This window comes from Protopterus annectens, chromosome 4.part0 (assembly GCF_019279795.1).
Source record: "Protopterus annectens isolate FY-2018-M chromosome 4.part0, PAN1.0, whole genome shotgun sequence".
Classification (NCBI taxonomy): Eukaryota; Metazoa; Chordata; order Ceratodontiformes; family Protopteridae; genus Protopterus; species Protopterus annectens.
This window is the reverse complement of record NC_056733.1, coordinates 1620586511-1620609368: the sequence shown is the minus strand read 5'-3', so window position 1 is coordinate 1620609368 and position 22858 is coordinate 1620586511. Positions and strand designations below refer to the sequence as shown.

Sequence of the window (22858 nt, the reverse complement as noted above, 5' to 3'; positions counted from 1 at the left end):
TGAAGTTAAATTGATAAAGACTTTGTTAAAGCTTGTCCTTGAAAACAACATCTTTATGTACAGAGATACAATTTATTGGCAAAAGAATGGTGTTGCAATGGGCACGTCATGTGCTAACAGTTATGCAAATGCCGTAATGTTAGTATGGGAAACAGAATATATTGATGAAGGATTATGGAAACAGAAAGTATTGTTCTTTCTCAAGTTTGTGGATGACCTTTTTCTTTTATGGAATGGGTCATCAGCAGACCTGTTTAGACCTGTTTGAATTTGTAGACTATCTTAATAATTTGACACCTTTTCCTTAGATTTACTGCCAATTGGTCTCACACTGATGTAACTTTCTTAGATTTAACAGTTACAAAGGATAGTATAGGTCAATTGTTAGAGAAATATGTATTTGAATATATGTGAAGTGCTAGTTTAAAAGCAAAGTAGTATGTAATGCATTTTATTCTAACGATATGACAAAAAGAATGAATTCATATGTAATTGCAAGAAGTTTTTGAAACTGCAGTGCGCCTTGTTGCAAGTTGGCCTCTGACCCTGGCAGCTGCTAGCTCAGCAAGTTCTAATGTTTATGCTTCTCACAAGTAATTATCTGCTGGGTCAGGAAATTAAATATGTGAAATAATGAAATCTTCTGCTCTTTCCTGCTGGGATGATTTGGCCTTGTGTATATGTTACTAGATAACACGCAGCTCTTGGGAAAGTGTTACAGGGGAACAAAGAAGTGTATTAGAAGACTGAATCTGCTATTGTATTCGAACCAGCCTGGAACCTTGAAGAAGTAACTTTACAGAAAGACATTATGTCTGACCAGGTGGTTAGCAAGGCCGTATTGTTACCAGAGGAAAACTTTTTTTAAATACACAGCATCAGCATTATTTTATGAATAGAATACTGTAAGCTAAAGTGATGTAGATGCCCTGTGACTGACCACGTCAGTAAGGTGGGCACAACTTGAATGTAAGTAACTATAAAAATTGTGTACTTCCTGTTTCATGTCAGACAAAATTCTGTACTTGTACGTTTTTTGCCTCCTGGTGTACACTAGTAAACATTTGAACCTGAACCTCCCGTGTATTGATCTTTTATTTTATTTAACAGTTTGGTCCTTCTTAGCCGGAAATCCCTCAGACAGCTGCAGATCAGAGTCTACCGATGGTCGAATACTGCGCAAGAGAAGTTACCGAAACGGTTCTTCTTGGGTGAAAAGACCTCTGACTGAATTGTCGTTTAAAGAGGCTGGCCACTTTCTGATCTGTGGCCGAAGAGCGGATCCTGGACGGCTCAATACCGGAGGCTCAGGTAGGAAGATTTTTGCCTTTTTTCTGTTTTAGATCAGGGACTAGGTTACAGTAAATATTGTTGTCAAGATTTGTTATGCAGATCAGGGACAAGAGGAATTACTGTGTATTTGGTCATAGAGCAGGGTAACAGAATAAGGTAGGCAGTTATTCTAGATAAACTGTGAAAGGAACTGAAATTTTGGTACCACGTGATAAGAAGGGTTACGTAACATTTTCTTTTGACATGGGAAATCAGTGCACTAAAACATCGCGAGATCCGCCCCTAACCGAAGACGCAAAATATATGCAATCACAACGTTCTGATAATGTTAGGTATTATACGAAGTGGGTTAACAAATATGAATTCGATGGTAAATTAGATAAAACTTCACTGGTTAAACTCCTTAAGCAACTTAAATCCGATGCGGAAGGTCAGGCAAAAAAGCAACACCAATTAGGCATTCCTCAGGCACACAGGTGGATTGAGGAAGCAAACCGTAGGGAACAGAAGACTAAAAATTCAAAAGCATTATTTTTAGATAAAGAAAATGATAACATAGTAATAGCAAAGGCTCCTCCTCCCCTGCCCCCTCCATTGCCTTTTCCAGGATATGAAGTGGGTGGACAGGCTGGTCCGCCTCCGCGTTATCCTGAGGTCTCAGTGAGACCACAACCATTTGTTACAGATACTATTGAAACTAGGTCCCGAACACGTAAAATACATGGGGACGCAGAATCGTACCAAATAGAGAGAAACCTACAGGATGAGAATGAGGAAGAAATGTGTCCGCTTATAGAGGTCCCAAATCCTCAGGCAGGACAGGCAGGGCAGGACCCAACTCTCTTAGTATACAGGCCATGGACACCGGAGGATATCCGGAAAGCTACTGAGGGAATTCCCCATCCGAAAGTTAATTTTACAAAATTTTTAGAAGATTTGCAAGGCATGAGGTTGATTTACCACTTAAATGGGGAAGAAGTAGAAAAAGTAGTCAGACAAATTATAGGTCCAGATTGGCACATAATTTGTGGCACCTGGAATCCTCGTAATGCAGAGTGTAAACCACTCCCACATAGTGACGCAGAACTAGACAATAGAGCGAAAGATCTTGCAGACCGAATATCTGAGAAATGGAAACCTAGAGCAGACTGGACTTGTATTAACCAATGCATACAACAAGAAAATGAGACGGTAGATGGGTACTATGCAAGATTATTGTAATGTATTAATAACCATAGTGGTATGACAGTTCCTGAAAAACAAGTGAATGATTCCTCGTATGAACAACAATTGAAAAATGCATTTTTAAAAGGTTGCATTGCACCTATCAGTAGCTTCATTATGAAGCATATGATATATCATCGAACAAGTAGGCTACAAGCCTTACTTGAATATGCTAGGCATGCTGAAAGACATTGTAATAGCAAGAAAAAAAAGAAGGCGCAAGTCTTCACTGCTGAAGACGGAGCTGAAGTATTTGTGTTACAGTCAGGCAAAAAGGGAAAGAAAAATGCCCAGGGAAATAAACAGTCTGACAAATGGTCAGAAGATTTTGAAGAAAGGAAAAAGAGAGGTGAATGCTTTAAGTGCGGGAAGAAGGGACATCTAGCAAGGGATTGTAAACAGAATAAGAAGGTAATCACAGAAGACAAGGGAGATGAGGACTGACTGTATGATAGTGAAGATACATCATGCAAAAGTCAGAAATCATCAGAAGTCAATAAACAAAGGACAAATGTAAATGTGATAGAAGGAATAGAGGAAGTGCAAGTAGATATGGAGGATGAAGAAAGTGAAATTTTGGATTTAGCATTATTGAGCCTAGAGCTCTACTTAGCAGACACAAAACCGGAAGTTACACTTCTGGTGGAGGGAAGGGAAGTCAAATTCCTGTGTGACTCAGGAGCATCACGGACCCTGATACACCCCTCCAAGTTACCAGAACATTCTGAATCACCTGACTATATATTAGTGAAAGATGCAAATGGACAGCTATACCGGGAACCACTCTCCCATGATATAGCAATAACTGACCCTGTTTCAGGTATGACTCAGAGAAGTAAGATTGTTGTTTCTGCAAAGTGTCCAGTGAACCTATTGGGTAGGGACCTTATGCAGATATTTGGCATAGCAGTAGTTCCAACTGTGCAGGGTATGGAGGCACAGAGACAAATGGATACTTTTGTGGTGCGATCGGAGGGTGAAACTTTTTATTGGTACAGCCAGGACCTAGTTACAACTGGTCCAGGGGCAGTAACAGAGGAACTGATGAACATAGCCATCAGTAAAGCTCCCTTCCTTGACACTGATAGACAGCATTTGTTACACTGTACTCTATACTACTGTAATACGCCAGGACCTGATAGAGAATATGAGCAAGAATTGTTCAAATATCGTGCAACTAGATTAGTATTATGTACTTTGTATTGGGATACTGAGGGGAACAGTGTGGTTAGCTGTTCATTACCTCAAGAATTCCTTGCATTATATAGATCAAATCGATTGCCACATGTCAGCTTGACAAAGAACAAAAACGTAAAATGGGCAGACTTAGGAGAGAAGGTAACAAGATGGGAAAAACAGACTGACTTAGAATTGTCAGAACAGGGAATACAGAAACAAAAGTTGAATTGGTTGACGCAGACGCACCCGGCTGTACACTTGCAATCTAGCTAGGACAGCTGATTAGCCTTTCTATTAGAAGAAGAAGAGAAAGCCTTATGTGAGATACCAACGACTCTTTGGTCAACAGGCAAGTCAGACGTAGGACTTATTCGAACAGCAGGACCAGTTACAATTACACCAAAGTCAGCATTTAGGCCACAGAAAAGACAATACCCTTTGAGGAAAGATGCAGAAATAGGAATGGAATCAAGCCTATAATAGCAGCATTACTCAGGGAAGGAGTATTGGTAGAATCTCCTGATTCACCATGTAATACACCCCTATTTCCTGTTAAAAAAGCAAACGGGGAATGGCGGATGGTTCAAGATTTACAAGCTGTAAACAATGCAGTGATATCCAGAGCACCCACGGTGCCAGACCCACATACTTTGTTAAATGACTTAAAGCCCTTAACAGAAATATTTCTCCATGGTAGATAACAGTAATGCTTTCTTTTCAATACCTATACATCCTGATAGTCAATACTGGTTTGCATTTACATTTCAGGGTAAAAGGTATACCTATACTCTACGACCACAGGGATATTGTGAGAGCCCAACAATATTTGCACAAGAAATGGCTAGTAACCTGGCAGGGTTTACCCCACCAGGAGGTAGTCAAATTCTACTTTACGTAGATGACATTAGGCTAGCAGCCCCCACCCAGCAGCAATGCATGGAAGATACTGTAGCACTATTGAAATTCTTAGCAACACAAGGACACAAAGTGAACAAAAGTAAGTTACAACTCTGGAAAAAGCAAGTTAGATACCTAGGATATGTGATATCCAATGAAGGTAGGATATTAGATGAGAATAGAAAGACAGCAATTTTACAAGCACCCAAACCAGCAACCAAGAAGAAAATGATGTCCTTCTTGGGGACAACTAATTTTTGTCGGAGTTGGATACCAAACTATGCTTTGGAATCTGCTCCACTGACTGACTTGATATATAAAACACCAATGGCAGCACAAGATTTATTACAATGGACACCCGAAGCAGAAACGGCTTTCTGCAGATTGAAGCAGTTGATAGCTTCTTCATTAGTTTTAGGACTCCCAAATTATCATAAACGGTTCTTTCAAACCGTACATTGTAAGCAAGGATATATGACATCAGTGCTGATGCAACAACATGGGGATAAGCAACACCCCATAGCCTATTATTCATCACAGTTAGATCCAGTGGCGCGATCTTTGCCTCACTGTGTACAAGCAGTGGTCGCAGCTGCAATGGCAGTACAGGCCTCGGCCTCAGTGGTATTTATTCCACCCTCTCACATTGAGAGTGCCTCATGCAGTCGCGATAATTTTACTGCAAGAAAAAGTAACATATCTCTCTCCTGCTAGACATCTTTCATGTATGACTATACTGCTGAGCCAACCTCATATGACAATTGAACGATGTACGACATTAAATCCATCAACATTACTCCCAACTCCTGCAGATGGCACACCGCACAGCTGTCTGCAGGAAATTGAACAGTTAACCTTGCCTAGACAAGATCTCACAGATATGCCCTTGGATAATGCCGAGGTGACATATTACGTAGACGGCTCATGCAGAAGGGGCCCTACAGGGAAGAATCTAGTGGGGTATGCAGTAGTTATAGACACTGAAATTTTAGAAGCCCAACCCTTACCACATAACTTGTCTGCACAAGCAGCAGAATTGATAGCTTTAACACGAGCATGTACTTTAGCAAAAGACAAATGTATAAACATATATACTGACAGTATGCTTTCTCTACAGTACATGTATTTGCGCAACAATGGAAAAATAGGGGAATGATAACATCTAGTGGAAAACCAATTAATCATGCGCAATTTATTTTGGAATTATTAGAATCTATCCAGTTGCCTACTAAAGTAGCTATTTGCAAATGTGTAGCTCATACAAAACAGGATAGGATTTCGAAAGGCAATGCGAGAGCTGATCCAGCTGCAAAGCAAGCGGCCTCAAACTCAGAAACTTTACCTTTGAATGAGGAATTACAACCCTCTGAGATTTTAGATTTAGACATGTTGAAAACAATGCAGACACTTACTACAAAAGCAGAAAAACAAGGCGCAATTCTCGAAAATGGACTGTACATTTCCAAAGAGAAAAAAAATGATATTGCCGTCTAATTTATTTAGATATGCAGCTTTGTTGAGCCATGGGCAGTGCCATGTCTCAATAGGGGGGATGGTACAGTTAGTAAACCGAATATTCCAAACATACGGATTCACAAATTATACAAAAAAATTTTGTGCAGCTTGTCATACTTGTAACAAGCACCATGCACAAGGGGCATTTAAACCTAAACAAGGAAGTTTTCCTATACCACCGTATCTGTTCCATACTATTTGTATGGATTTCATAGAGTTGAATAAGTGTGAAAGAAAAAAATATTGCCTAGTCATTGTAGATATGTTTTCTAAATGGGTAGAAGCTTTTCCAACCAAAAATCCGGATGCAGCAACAGTGGCGAAAGCCCTGATAAAAGAAGTAATCCCTAGGTTTGGCATACCGGAAAGGATTTATAGTGACAATGGCACACATTTTGTTAACCAGACAATCCAGCAACTTGGAAGATTTTTTGGAATCTCCTTGAAAAATCATTGTGCCTACCACCCACAGTCTGCAGGACTGGTGGAGAGGTACAATGGAATCCTTAAGAATAAACGTAGGAAGTTAGTTAATGAGACCCAAAAGAATTGGATATACTGTTTGCCTTTAGCACTGCTGAGTATGAGAACGGTTCCAAATGTGAAGGGTTTGACTCCCTTCGAAATGTTTTTTTGGGAGAGCATATTATGTGCCTCAGTGGAAAGCTCTCATGCCTGCAGAGCAAGAGGCTGACCGTTCATTAGCTAGTTATATGAGGAAACTGTTAACAAATAAATCTGTTTTGCAGTTTAACTCTCTTTCAGATAAGGAACAGACCAGACCGGTGGAAGCCGTTCTAGCTCCGGGAACTTGGGTGTGGTTAAAAGTGACGAAGAGGAAGAATTGGGCGAGTCCAAAGTGGGAAGGACCATACCAGGTACTGCTGGCAACACCTACTGCAGTCAGAGTGGCTGAGAGGACGTCCTGGGTCCATTTGACACACTGCAAACCGGTAAAGAACTTTCAACTTGATAAAAACTTTGTGACCGATATACAACAAGGGCAAAATGGCCAAGAATAAAGCGAATAGAAATGCAGATCAACCCCAGAGATGTTGCATAATTATTTTGTTGAGTATGCATTTATTAACTATAATTGTGACAATTTTCCTCTTGTTGTGGTTTTTCCTACACACAACCACACAAGTAAAAGTGGGAAGACGTGACGAATCATCTATAGACTGGCATCCAAATTTTAACACATACCTAGCCATGAAGCGTGTATATGCAGAGACTATGAACATTTCAAATTGCTGGGTTTGTACAGCTATACCAACAGCATATGGAGGACTGTTAATGTCCGCTGTCCCTCTGGTGATAAATGAGACTTGGGAAAATGTGCTTTTTGACACAGGGACTGTGAGATCACAGGACAAAATAGCTTTGTTTTTACCTGTCACACAAAAGGGAATTGTATGTTTTTATAAAAATGACACTCTCCAAGTAGGGTGGAGCAATTGTAATATAACCATTACTTATAAATGTTACATTAAAGTTAGGAGTGGGGATACTGTCTGTAATACCAACTATGATTAATATCCGAGTTCAATGAAAACAACATTGGGTGAAATGCGACAAAATCCTGTTTTAACTAAACAGTTATCTATCATAGATAAGAAAATGTTTCATGCAGGGCTGGCACGTATTAGTACTAAAGTAGAAAATTGTTATTTTATTTGTGGGAAAAAAGCATACAAATGGCTACCTGAGAATTGGTCCGGCAGTTGTTTTTTGGGTTATCTGGTTCCGGCCATAAGACATACTGCAGAATTACCTTTGGGTAAGATACAAAACGTGAGAGAAGCAGTCCGAAAACCTGAAGGTCCAGTCGAGAAACCTGTAAATCCAGTAGGACGGATCGAAGCTGGCTAGAAAGACCATAATACCGTAAAGGACAAAAGCAAATTGACTCATATGGACTTGAGTGACAGTGTTACATCTTGGGCGGGAATATTCCCAGCATATGGAGCAGTCAAATCAATCTGGGAGTTGAGGAAGCTGTCGAAACTTCTCGAAGTAATGAGTAATGCAACTTTCTCTGCCCTAGAACTGGTGACTGATGAACTGAATGCAATGAGAACTGTTGTGCTACAAAATCGAATGGCTCTTGACTTCACCCTAGCGGTGAGAGGTGGTATGTGCGCGCTTATCAAAGAAGAATGCTGTGCGTTCATTCCGGACAACAGGCATGAAATTAATAACCACCTAGAGGTAAATTCAGCAGGTATCGGCCATGACTAAACCAGGCCCAAACCCACTGACGGACTTCTTCCAGAATCTATTTGGGGGGTGGGGTTCCATCCTAATGAATATTCTGATTGCTATTTGTGTGGGTTTACTCCTATTAGGAGCATGTGTTTGTTGTGGAATTCCCTGCATAAAAAGATTAATCAAAAATTTTATTGATGTATCTGTTACTGAAACTTTGTACCAAGATATTGAGATTGAAAAATTAATCTCAGATGAAACTTTTTCTGAAGTATAGATCAAATGACTTACCTAGCTGAAAATCCTTAGTGGAAGAGGTTAGGAGACGACATGACATTGTGCATACTTCAAAATAGAATAAAAGTATTAATAGGAGGGAAAATGTTAGAGAAATATGTATTTGAATATATGTGAAGTGCTAGTTTAAAAGCAAAGTAGTATGTAATGCATTTTATTCTATTAATGATATGACAAAAAGAATGAATTCATATGTAATTGCAAGAAGTTTTTGAAACTGCAGTGTGCCTTGTTGCAAGTTGGCCTCTGACCCTGGCAGCTGCTAGCTCAGCAAGTTCTAATGTTTATGCTTCTCATAAGTAATTATCTGATGGGTCAGGAAATTAAATATGTGAAATAATGAAATCTTCTGCTCTTTCCTGCTGGGATGATTTGGCCTTGTGTATGTGTTACTAGATAACACGCAGCTGTTGGGAAAGTGTTACAGGGGAACAAAGAAGTGTATTAGAAGACTGAATCAGCTATTGTATTCGAACCAGCCTGGAACCTTGAAGAAGTAACTTTACAGAAAGACATTATGTCTGACCAGGTGGTTAGCAAGGCCGTATTGTTACCAGAGGAAAACTTTTTTTAAATACACAGCATCAGCATTATTTTATGAATAGAATACTGTAAGCTAAAGTGATGTAGATGCCCTGTGACTGACCACGTCAGTAAGGTGGGCACAACTTGAATGTAAGTAACTATAAAAATTGTGTACTTCCTGTTTCATGTCAGACAAAATTCTGTACTTGTATGTTTTTTGCCTCCTGGTGTACACTAGTAAACTTTTGAACCTGAACCTCCTGTGTATTGATCTTTTATTTTATTTAACATCAATTAAGCACAAAAATACACAGAAAAGAAAGTCATGCCAATAGACTTTTATCTAAAGACAGCATGCATTCGAATTTCATTTTTAGGAATGTAGCACAATTATTTTTTTAGGGCTTCTAGGTTAAATGCCAAACTAGAAGACTATAGCAACAAATGCATATAACAAGCTCGAAGTTGAAAGAAAGGGGATATGATGAATATATGGTAAGTAGTAAAATTAAGCAGATTGAGCATTTAAGAGATACTAGGGCAAAGCCATTCTTCTCTGAGAGGTGTGAAAAGGACAAAAGTCAGAAAGAGGTAAAAGGAAGGAGTAATGTGAAAGTATGTTTGAGTTACTCTAGAAATATAAGAAATTACACTGAAATTATTAATAAACACTGGAGTATTTTAACTACAGATGGTCAGATTAGTAAGTTTCTAGATCCGCAACCACAGTATATATACAAAAATAAAAAATCTTTGAAATGGAGGTTATGCACTGGTAGAGATGAGGCAAGAAATGAAGGCAATATAGGAACTAAACCATGCAAGAAATGTAAATATTGCATTTTTATAGAAGCGGAGACAGATTTTAAACATCCTGATACAGATGAAGTCTACTCTTTAAAAGTCAGTGCTGACTGCAACAGTTGTCACGTGGTTTATTTGGCTGTCGGTTGTGCCATAAATTCTATGTTGGCAAAACGGATAGATTTTTTAAAAGATAGGATCAGAGAGCATATCTATCATATCAAGAAAAAAAGTACTTTCAATGCATTAGCCAAGCACATTTCAGAAACAAGTGAGCAACACAAATTCAAGTTCATGGTATTAGGGAGGAATTATATTAGCAAATAGGGGGAGATGTTAGAAATAAAAATAAAGAGATGGAGGCCAATTGGATAGTAAGGCTTACAGCGAATGTAGGGCATGGGCTGAATGATCATATACCCATGAGACCTATGTTAAAAAACAGACCTTTACAGAGATGAAACGTTTTTAAGTTTTTATGTTCTTTATATATTTGTTTGCATGTTTTTAACTGATTTTACGTCATATATTTGTATGTTTTTAATATGAGTTTCACTTACATTCATTTAAAGTGAAACAATGAATTAAGTTATCTTCTTCTTTCGGCTTTTCCCAGTTAGGGGTCGCCACAGCGGATCACCTGTCTGCTCATCAAGTTATATGACCATATATTTTTAAATATTAATGAGTGTCATGTGGTTTAGTATAAAAGGTGTGTTATTAATGGTTTGTGTTACACCTGATGAAGCAATTCAGTGAAAGTGCTCGTGTATCATTAAAGCAGACTGCATTATAAAGAAGCTGGAGCCTCGTCTTTGCTGCCTTATTCTTTGGATTTGTATTAGTTTTCTGTGAGGACGCCTGGTTACAGTTGGGCTGTTTTTCACAAAAAATGTTTTATGTTACATAAGTTACATGGAATGAAAGGAAGAATGCAATTATGCTCATGGAAAATGGATTTGGGTAGTAATATTTAACAAAATCAAATGGTTATGGAAAAAGGAATGGGAGTCTAATAAGGACTGAATTTTGGCATATAAAGAAAAATAAATAGTGTATAATAAGCAAAAGAATGTATGGAAAACTGTATCTTGTAAATATGTAATTAATCAGTAAATATTTTTTCTTTTTGTAAATAAAGAACCTCTACCCTCTTTGATACGTGCCGTGGGATCTTTTACATCCACCTGAGCTACACCAACTGAAGCAGATGGGGCCTCGGTTTACCGCCTTATCCAAAAGATGGTACACTTAGGAGTGCAGTTAACCCCCCCCCCCCTTATGTTGCACTTCACTGTCAGCAATCTATTCTACATGGTATGGAAATAGAACCCACAGCCTTCTGCACAAAAGGTGAATATGTCACTGACACTGCAAGGAATTGTATCTAAAAACTGTAGGTTACATTAAGTATCTAAATGCAAAGTTTCATGTAATTAAATTAAAAAAAAAAAAATCACAATATTCTAATCCTGCATAGTCCCATCTCCTTAAAGTACATAAAACACACAATTTTTAAATAAAATTTTTTTTTAGTTTTGTCATACACTATACTGTGCAGCCTATTAAATGTAGAGTATGAAAGGGTATGCTTCTGTATTGAATGTTGTATACAATACCTATGACAGAGTAAACAAAAATGCTATACACCCCTCTTTTAAACATACAAATACTGATGCGTTATTAACCCAACTGGCAATATTCCTTTATAGCACTGCTGACAATAACTAGCAAGTTAAAGTTTTCAAATGAAGGCACTGGAGCTAATAAGAGTATTCCCTCCTGCTGCTTAGTGCACACTGTTTATGCTTAACTCTATTACCACATTATTAAACCAGGGACAATGTGTGCCTGTGTGTTACTGTCAGTATCAACTACGGATAGACGAGTGATGGATCAGGTTGCGAATTAAGAGGCCACAAGAGATGCTGGTTGCACTACAGTTACAGCACCAATGGCAGAGCAGGGCTTCTACTGGTGTACACATGTGGTAATGAGGCACAGATGCTATACCTTTGTACTCATCTAAAGAGTTTGATGGAATAGTATAATTGCATATGGGGCTGACTGCCACATATTTCCTTTGTCTGGATATTAGAAAAGAAGCCAGGACATACCCTGTCCACCCAGTAAAGGCCTAGTACATAACTTCCTGATCTAACAAATGTATTAGTAAACATATTTTATTAATATCAAGGTTGGGGGGGGGGTCACTGGGGCAACAGGGGTTAAGGAAAAAAAAATTCTGTTATACTTAAGTACTTTCTCCTAGCTAGTGCCTTAGGCCATCAGTTTAATGCTCTTTTTGTCTTAAAGTAATAAAAGTTTACAACAAAATAGTTTCAGTGAAGTAAGCTTTCAGTGAATTGTGCTCAGGGAACTGAATTTCAATGAAATGAGACTCTATCAAATGAGTTTCAGTGAAATGTGCTTTCTATCAAATGAAGCAGACCCACTAGTGTTATGAAACACAAAATCTTCCACTGACTGGCATAGGAACATCCTTCATAACCAGTCCTGATAGATATCCATTGAGATCCTAATGTCAATGTATTATACTGTTCAATGCTTCAGTGTGGATAACTGCTATGCCCCCACAACAAAACAAGAATTTAATACCATCAACCTCTTTGGTCGAATACAATTGCTAGTCTCCATCTCCAAACCTACTAGAACTGTCAAACTAACAGAAAGAAACAGTATACTTGACTGGATACTAACTACAAACAAAAATAATATAAATGCTATACATATACTACCAGATTCAGTCAGCAACCATCATACCTTATACACAGTATGGAAACTTCTAAAAAGTGCTTGGAGTTACATACCATTACAACAATGTTACTGGTCCTCTCTGAAACTGATAAGCCTTGATGAAGCTGGAAACTATTTTATTCAGAACTTTTTAAATGTTCTCATTTGAATGGCACCCCTTAGAAAACCAGAGGTCAAAGCATGCACCTACGCTGACCATTGAAAACAATGAAATATGCACACTAAGAGAGAAGAGATGGAAATACTGGAAAAAATAGCATTCTAATACAAAAATTCCTTAGAAATAAGGAAAAATATGGAAAAAATACAATACAAAAAGAAAAGTACTTTCACCTCTTACAATCTGCTAACAAAAAGAACCCGGCTAGTTTTCAATGCAATGAATAATCTAATTAAACCAGGCACAACAAGGCTCTAACATATCTACTGTTACACAAATCAGATTACAATATAGCATGCAAAATGAAGCTCATGTTACAAGCTGTAACATCTCTTTAAACTCGACAAACCCTAACAGCTTCCACATTTCCCCGTTACAAACAAAAACAGTTATGGCAAATTTCTACTCTCTCTATACAGACTGAAAAAATACTAAAAAAAAACTAAAAGCTAATACTTTAGTACCTGAAACAACTCCACCAGAATACCTATGCACAGCAGTAGACTCGCATCTATATCACATTATCGAAAGTGTACTTAATCGAATCAATAAAGGTCGAACTTTATTGATCGATTAAGTAAAACATTGAATAGCGTAAAAAAAAAAAAAAAAAAAAAATAAATGATGTAGGCAAGGGGGCAAGCCCCCCAGCACCCCACCCCCCACCCCCCACTTAAATATACCAACTCCGAGACCGCACTACATTGAGGTAAATGGAAATCTCCCCTTACGGAGATTTCTGTTTACTTGCACGATGTTCTTCACTTTCGATATTGTCATGCCGACAATATCAGACTCGATATTGTCAGCTTACGACAACATGAAGTAGACCCGTAGCCTCAGTTGTGTATCCAGATGGAATCCTAATTACTACATTCATAAAAGGACATTATGCTCCAAAGGAGTCAATTACATAGCTCCTATTCACAAAGGTGGTCCACAACAAGATCTCAGACTGCAGGTCTACAGCTGCACTATCACCAATCCCCAATATAACTAAGACATGTATAAAAAAACAAGTCATAAACTACCCAACTAAAACAATGTTTTATCATCAACCCAACATAGATTCCAACCAGTACATCATACAGAAACAGCTTTGCTTTCTTTCCCAAACACAATACATCAACACAGAAACCAAGACAAATTGACAAGTCTCCCTCTTCTTAGTCTTGTCAAAAGCATGCGACACAAGGCCAGATTCCAAAAGACTTGCTCTCAATGTAAGCGACTTACTCTGGTATAAGACTGCTATAACTCCAAAAGACATTCTTTTTTTCAGTGTAAGTGAATTACTTTGATGTGCATCCCATCTATAAAGCACACTTATACTAGATTTATTTCCAAAAGACTTGCTCTCTGTGTAAGTCACTTACACTGACGGCAAGCCTTTTGGAATCTGGCCCAAAGTCTCAACCAAAGTACTGCTCAACATATTACTCTATACATTAACAATTAATTGGTTTAAGTCAGTATGATGGAAAGATAAATACTCATCTTTCCAACCTACATATGCAGGAGTTCCCTAAGGACCAATCATTGGCCCCATATTAATACTGTTAGCAGACATCCTAAGTTAGCTCTAAACAAAACACACAAACACGAGAACAACGGCTGAACAAGTCCCATACCAAATACTAAAAAAAGTACAGTTTTGTACCTACCATAAATGTAGATGTTCGAAGATCCACATTGCTGCAGTCCTTACTCTTGGGTAGTCCGCTGTCCTCGGTCGGCCCGAATATCAAAGTATAAGGCTGACGTCGGTCAAGGCGCATTTGACTGACATCAGGACGTCAGGGTACAAATGCGCATGACCGACGTCATATCCTCAGTCTTTTCTTGCCCCAGATGTCAGAAGACCCTAAAAAGAAAGGTCAAAAACCAAAAGACAGCAAACAACCAACCAACCACCCTGCACCAAAAATATGTACAATATATACAATACCCATCATATTAACAACCCAACCCACACAACCGCCTCTAACTACAGAGGGGAAGGAGGGAGGGTAAATTGGACTGCAGCAATGTGGATCTTCGAACATCTACATTTATGGTAGGTACAAAACTGTACTATGTTCTTCATCTCACATTGCTGCAGTCCTTACTTTTGGGTAGAATCCCAAAGCAGAGGTAAGGGAGGATGGCAAAACTATAAAGAAGCAGGAGCTGCCAAAATGCCCTGCAAAATAGCAGTGGCAAAACCAGCCCTAGATTTAGAGTAAAGTGGAAGGTGATAATGCCTAGAGAAAGTATGCACTGAACTCCAAGTAGCTGCCTCCAAAATATCCTTAGTTGCCACCCCCCTTAAAAAAGCTGTCGAAGTGGCAGTAGCCCTAGTGGAATGAGGCCTAATCCCAGCTGGAATCTCCTTGCCATGATGGGAATAACAGAAAGCAATGCAAAACCCAATCCACTTAGAAATAGTTTGTTTTGACACAGGCTTGCCCTGAGAACTCAAAGCAAAAGAAACAAATAACTGCTGAGACTGCCTGAACCCTTTAGTTCTGTCCAAATAATATCGCAACTGCCTGTGTACATCTAAAGTGTGCAAAATCATTTCCCCTTTATTTTGGGGGTTTGCATAAAAAGTAGGCAAATGAATAGTTTGGTTTAAAGCCACACTAGAAACCACTTTAGGCATAAAGGAAGGATTAGTACGTAAAGATACCCTATCCTTATGAAAAATTAAGAAAGGCTCAACCGCCATAAGGACCTGCAACTCAGAAACCCTTCTTGCAGAGGTAATGGCCAACAAAAAAGCAGTCTTCCATGATAAATATTTCAACTCGGTAGTAGCTGCAGGCTCAAAAGGTCGTAGAGTAAGTTTCTCCAACACAAAATTGAGATCCCAAGCAGGAGTAGGAGCTCTACGTGGGGGTCTTATATTCTTTGCCCCTCTAAGAAATTGCTTGAACAAAGGATGAGAAAACAAAGGTGGGTCACAATCATAGTGAGCCGAAATTGCTGCAGCATGAACCTTAATAGAAGAGAAGGACAAACCTTTGTCCAGTAACTCAGTAAGATATTGAAGAGCCACACTCAAATTAGGCTCAGAAACATCAAAATCCTTTGCTGCACTCCAAAACAAAAATCTCTTCCATTTATCTGCGTACACTTTCCTTGTACTAGGCCTCCTTGCTTCCAAAATAACATTCAAAACTTGCTGTGGAAGCTGAGACCCACTATGGTTCAAAAGAGAATATGCCAGGCTGTTAGGTGAAGAGAATGAAGCTTGACATTGAGCAAACGACTGTCCTCCTGAGACAACAGGTGTGGAATCGAAGGCAAAGGCCATGGAGGCTCCCGTACCAGGCTTCTCAGTAATGGGTACCAATGCTGTCGAGGCCAATCTGGAGCTATCAAAATCATCCTTGGCTTGTCCTGTCTGGCCTTTAGTAGTACCTTTGGGAGGAGAGGCAGAGGTGGAAAGGCATACACATGAAGATTGCTCCAATTGAAAGAAAGAGCATCCACTTTCCAAGCTGTGGGATGAAACCTTTTCGTGCAAAACTTTGGCAGCTGGTGGTTTAGTGGAGAAGCGAACAGATCTATGTCTGGAGTTCCCCATGACACTGTCAATTTCTGAAATACATGAGGATCCAATTTCCACTCGTGGGGATCCATAATTCATCTGCTTAACACATCTGCTAAGGAGTTCTGTGCTCCCGGCAGAAACCTTGCCTGAAGATTTAGCTGTAAACTGAGAGCAGTCTCCCACAAAATCATTGCTTGCCTGCATAGAGGATAAGAATGCGTTCCCACTTGCTTGTTGATGTACCACATGACAGTTGTGTTGTCTGTTAGAATCAACACCTGCCCTGGAAGAAGTAAATCCTTGAAAGCTATTAATGCAAACTGGACTGCTAACATCTCCTTCAGGTTGATATGTAGATGTAGTAGTCTGGCAGGCCACTTGTCTTGTATCCACTTTCCATTCAGATGAGCTCCCCAAGCTTTGTCTGAGGCATCTGTCGTTAGAATCTGACTCGCCTCTGGCCGGGTCACAGAGAGTCCCTTGTTTAGGTGACATTCCTGAGCCCACCACAACAATTCCTTTTGAATGCAAGGTATTATTTGAATGACAGTGTCCAGATCCTGGCAGTGCTGTGTCCATACATTTTTGAGATACCATTGTAACTTCCTCATATGCAGTTTGGCATTGGGAAGCACCAGAATACAAGATGCCATGAACCCCAAGGCTTGAAGGACTGTCCTTGCAGTCAGCCTGGACTGATGAGACAATTGATGAAAGTAAAGGGAAAGATTCTTTTGTTTGTCCGGGGTCAAAAAGGCCATCTGGGATGCTGTATTCAGTCTTACACCCAGAAAGCACATGTCCTGAGAGGGTACTAGACTGGACTTTATTTCGTTCACAGAATACCCCAGGCATCTTAGCACTGCTATCACATATTCCAACCGATGAAGAAGCTCGTCCCTTCCTTGAGCCAGAATCAGGCAATCGTCCAAATAAGGATAGATCTGTATTCCTTTTAGCCTGAGGAAAGCTATCACTGGAGCCAGAACTTTCGTGAACACTCTGGGCGCAGTAGATAAGCCAAAGGGCAATGCAGAGAACTGATAATGAGAATTCCCAGCTCGAAAACGCAGATACTTCCTGCAACTCAGTCTGATAGGAACATGAAGGTAAGCCTCCTTGAGATCCAAAGTTACCATCCAATGATCTTTGCTCAGCAGAGGTAAAAGCTGTTGTAACGTCAACATTTTGAACTTGGGAATGTCCAGATAAGTGTTGAGGGTAGATAAATCCAAAATTGGTCTCCACATGTTCCCTTTCTTTGGTACTAGGAACAGGCGAGAATAAAATCCTAGGCCCACTTCTGGCATAGGGACCAGCTGTATGGTCCCTATTTGAAGTAACAGAGAAATTTGCTTGTGAGCCTCTATTTTTTGCTGAGGAGGAACGTCTGGCATGCCTTTGAAAGGAGGCAAGGTATGGAAATAAAACCTGTAACCGTGGTGTATGATATCCAATACCCATCTGTCTTGGGTAATTAAGCTCCAATTTTCCTTGAAAAGTGCCAACCTTCCTCCCAAAGGTGCTGCCAGACGAGAAGGCTCTGGCAGCTGAAAAGGTAAGTCATTGGGTCTGCTTACGAAAGGAATGACCCCTGCCCTCACCCGAAGACTGTGCAGGTGAACTCCCTGTTCTAGGCCTAAAAGAGCCCTGAGCTCTGCCCCTACCCCGTCTAGACCTACCCCTAGACTGGGAATCATAAGAAGGATACGTCCACCCCTTGGTAGGCCAATTTCTACTAAACTTCGGAGGCTGAACCTGCAAAAAATCTTTAACAGTCTGCATAGACTTAGCCTTGTCTTCCATTTTCTTTAAGACTGCCTCAACAGGAGAACCAAACAACATATCAGATTGTAAAGGAGCATCTAAAATCCTTGTCTTAACATGGTCAGATAAATTCTGATCCCTCAGCCAGGCGTGCCTGCGAAGAACTGACCCAGTGGCAGCCACCCTAGACGAGGCCTGTACAGCATCAAAACCACATTGCAAAGAATGCTTACCCACCTGTTCAGAAACATGTACTAAATCTTGTAACTCTTTACACTCAATACCTTCCGCCAGAGCATCTACCTTAGACTTCAATTGTGAAAGGAGATAGTTTTGGTATTTTAACATGTGAAACTGGCAATTCAAAGCCCTCATAGCTAGGGTGGAAGAAGTATAAACTTTCTTTCCCCATCTATCCAAAGCCCTGGCCTCTATCTGGAGGAACCGGATTTTTGACAACAGAAGCCTTAACACCTTTAGGCCCCTGACTAACAGTTTCTGGGTCTGCCCTAGGACTCTTAAAAAGATACTTGTGAGCTTCAGGCACCCTATAATACCTATCCGGTTTAACAGGAGCAGGAGGCAAAGAATCAGGATTAAGAGAAGCCTCTGCAAAAACATCTTCCACCACATCCAGAACAGGAGGAATAGCCAAAGGCCTATGCTGGGGTAAAAACAAAAATTCCCTAAGCCTTTTCCTGGAGTCAGAGAAGTCCTGACCTTCCCACTTAAAATGCTCCCTCATGGAATGAAGAGTCTCTGAAAAAGAAAAATCCTCAGGAGGAGAAGCAGAAGGAGTAGAATCATCCACATCAGAATCAGAATAAGGAGAATACTCCTGCAAGTCTTCAGCCGAAGACTCTGAAACATCCGAAGCCTGCTCAAAACTCCCTAGTTCAGGTTCCACCCTAGGTCTCTTATCAGGAGGGGGCAAAGAACCTCTAATCAAAGTAATCAAATCTTCTGCCATTTTAAGCATATGCTTCTTGGGCACAGTTCCTGAAGAACTAGGGGTGACACCAACTGAAGCTAAACCTGGCCTGCCTCTGGGGGAAGCCTTGGAAACAGAAGGAGAGGGCCTAACCACCCTAGGAAGGGAGGGGAGTATAGTAACCTGAGAAGCCCCTTCAGCCTGACCTGCCCCCTGAGAGGCCACATCTTGCAATAACAAAGTCTCTCCCTGGGACTCCAAAGAAACCTCAGGCGGAACCACCGGCTCCACCGACACCTCTAAAGAACCGGCGTCCGGTACGGACGGTTCTTCTAGCCTAGGTTTAGCTGCTTTGTCCTTGCGCTTCTTGAAGAAGCGGGCGGAGCATCCGGCGGCATTTTATAATTGCACCGCTTCGAAGACTAACCTGGCACAATCTAACCTTCTCTTTATGGTGCGCTTATTGAATCTAGCACAAGAGCGACACCCAACAACGTCGTGCTCAGGCCCTAAACAAGGAATACACAAAGTATGATAATCTCTATGCGGTATCTGTTTCCCACAAGAAATACAGTTATTCACTTTTTCTGACATCCGGTAAACCACTGAGGCAAGAAAAAACTAAAATATTCCCCAACGGGGTACTTAGCCAACTTTGACTCGGTCTGAAACTCCGAATTCGAAAAATTTCAGAACGCCGAACGGCACTTGCAACGCTGCTTCTGCATCGGACCATGCGGCAAAAAAGACTGAGGATATGACGTCGGTCATGCGCATTTGTACCCTGACGTCCTGATGTCAGTCAAATGCGCCTTGACCGACGTCAGCCTTATACTTTGATATTCGGGCCGACCGAGGACAGCGGACTACCCAAGAGTAAGGACTGCAGCAATGTGAGATGAAGAACATCTATATTTATGCTCTTTGCATTAAAACACACAAATAAAACAGGCTAGGAGTCATCATATATCAAAACTTAAAACATATGTATTACTTTTACATCAAAAACTAACTAAAAGCTCTGCATGCTATGTAAATCCAGACCATACTTAATACATTAACTATAATTACATACAGCACACATACTTTTCCTCCCAAATACTACACGCATCGTTAATTTTAACAAGCATTCAGAAAACTCACTTAATTAGCCCAGAAAAGACTCATTAGTGAGAGTCCTGGAATAGTGATTCTGAATGACTGAAAAGATGTGAGCTTGCTTATACTGAGTACAAGACTGCCGTTTCTCAACAAACAGCTTTAAAGGAAATCAACAATTTTCTAAATTTGCTGTTTTCATGCATTTGCAGATTTTTTTATTCATTGTTTTGGGGTTGAGTCTCAGAATTACAATAGGAAGCCAAACACCTTACTGTACGGCACTAAACTCAGTAACTACAATTACAGCATACACTATACATCAGAAAAAGAGAAAAATAGTTCACACAAAGCAGAAAATACCAGCAGTCAGCAATCTTACAATGAAGTCGGACCCACCTATGCAACTTACTTCCCAAAATCAAAATCAGTATATCACAACTAAATCTCAAAACCATTATTTATTGTGACTCCCTTTACTCAGGATCTTGAGCACACTTATGGAACTCAATTGCTCCTGACCCTAGATGAGACACAAATAAAAAAAAAAGTATTCTTACAAAAATTGAAAAAAATATAGTTAACAAGCACCTGTAATAACTCGTGTGCAGTAAACCCAGTAAGCAACAATATGAAATGCCTATAAACTAACCAAAAAAGATGATTTATAACAGTTACAGGAATGGACTACTACAATCTTATATAGCTCTCTTTCACTTCTCAGTTACATATTTACTTCAGAGATCCCCTCCACTTCCTTGCCTCTTCTGATATTATAACAATATTTTTCATGCTCGACAGTTCCTTTCTTCCACTCTTCCCCGTATTCCATACTATATCCAACCACTTTTTCTCTTCCTTATCCTAATTACTAATGCTATTCTACCATTTTTTCTTATGTGAAAACTAAACATTACAGGTCACATAATACAAGTTGTATATAAATACAAACTGTTTTCTACTAAACTGTTTAACTTATTTTGCTCTTACACTTTGCATTTTCTACTAAATAACCATTTGAATTGTATTTCACTTTATCATTACTATTTGTACATATACTAATGATACACATTCTAAGTGCAATAATATGCACTACATGTCAAGAGTGCTGTCACACTTAATAGCTTCTTGTATTATATTCGTTTTTCTTTAAACTGAGGAGCTTTTTTCCTCAAAGACTCCACTGATAAGGGGTGTCAGCTCAGATCGATTTTGACAAGTGGAAATATAGACATACATAAATACATAGAAAAATACAATTTTCCTTTGTTGATAGCATTTATGTTTTCTCCTACACTAGGACCAAGAAGTCTAAAGGTTTTGTGCATTGCTATGGCAAGAGCTTTTAATAAGCAGAACACAAAGAATATGACAGTAGCTTTTAATTTGCATAACAACACAAAGTAATAGGGACAGATGACAGCTTAAAAAAAGAATTCTGAGACTTACTGGGATAGCACAAATCCTAGAATACGAATCTAAAATGTCTCCCTTTCAATAAAAAAAAAAGAAAAAAGAACAGTCTGTTGAAAATGCAATTTGAACATTAAGTCCCTGGCTTGCTTCCCTTAAATTTTAGCAGAAGTATTCTACAATTTTACACCAAACAGATTGTTTAAACTCATTTATGTAAATTAGCAGAAATTATGTAAAATTAGCAGAAACACAATCTACTGGTTTTTGTTCTAATCAACAGTGATTATTTATTAAATTTTGCAGCTTTCTTGTTCAGATTAGGGTGATGGTCATAAATGCAGCACCTTAAAATTAGTGAATGCATAATAGATGGCTTCTTTTGCAAAGGACGATCCTGTACCCTATATACAGGACCAGGTTGACCCTTTTGATCAACCAAAATGAAAACTTTCATTTTTGGTTCAATACTGTTGTGAGTAAAGGTACCTTCTGTGACTATTCTTCTAGCAAACATTAATAAATTCTATTACAAACATGAACATAGAAAAATCAAGCATTTAATACAAAGTATGCAATTTTTTTTACTGTGTTCGCAACTACATTTCATTCAGAGTCTGCATTCTGAAAAATACTTGGAAAACTAAGATACCATCAGTAGAAACTGAATACTCTCCGAGATAACTTGTTGTTTTACAAAAAAAAAAAAAAAAAACAGACGTATAACTTTGCTTACCTATCTCATACAAGAAATCCTACTGGGGAGAGAGGCTCTGTCCAGTTCTAACTTACATGGATGCGGAATAAACCATTATTCAAAGATCTATATGAAATAAAGAAAAATGAGTTTTATTCTTGAGAATTTCTACCGTTACCATCCAGTAGCTTTTTTTACACATATGTACTTAGATCAACTGTAAGCAGTTAAAACCTTTTGAGCTGGTAGTTTAGAACACAAGGGATCAACTATGTCAGTCACAATCCTCACTATGGAGAATACAATGTTTTTTCTTCTTGGCCAGCACAATTACTGATGTAGCACTGTCAATGAAATTCTCACACCAATGCTATTTCCACATCCATTAACACGATCCAGACAAAACAACTTACAAATTTACAAAGTCAAGATCCCAGTCCCACCAAAAATAACTTTAAAATCCAATAACTACACATGGCTTAAATGAGGTATACAACAGCATTATACATGAGCGGGCTGGGATCAAAGAAGAGA

At 39.3% G+C, this 22858-nt stretch overlaps 1 protein-coding gene across 5 annotated transcripts in view; it reads right to left on the bottom strand.

Moving 5' to 3' along the window:
• Window positions 1-22858, bottom strand: part of LOC122799976 (proton-coupled amino acid transporter 1-like) — a 1348908-nt gene that overhangs the window by 1233014 nt on the left and 93036 nt on the right. For all 5 annotated transcript variants that reach the window (XM_044069408.1, XM_044069412.1, XM_044069406.1 and 2 more), the window contains exon 2: window positions 22364-22450. The gene's annotated coding sequence lies outside the window, so the exon portion shown is untranslated. The remainder of the gene's footprint in view (window positions 1-22363; window positions 22451-22858) is intronic.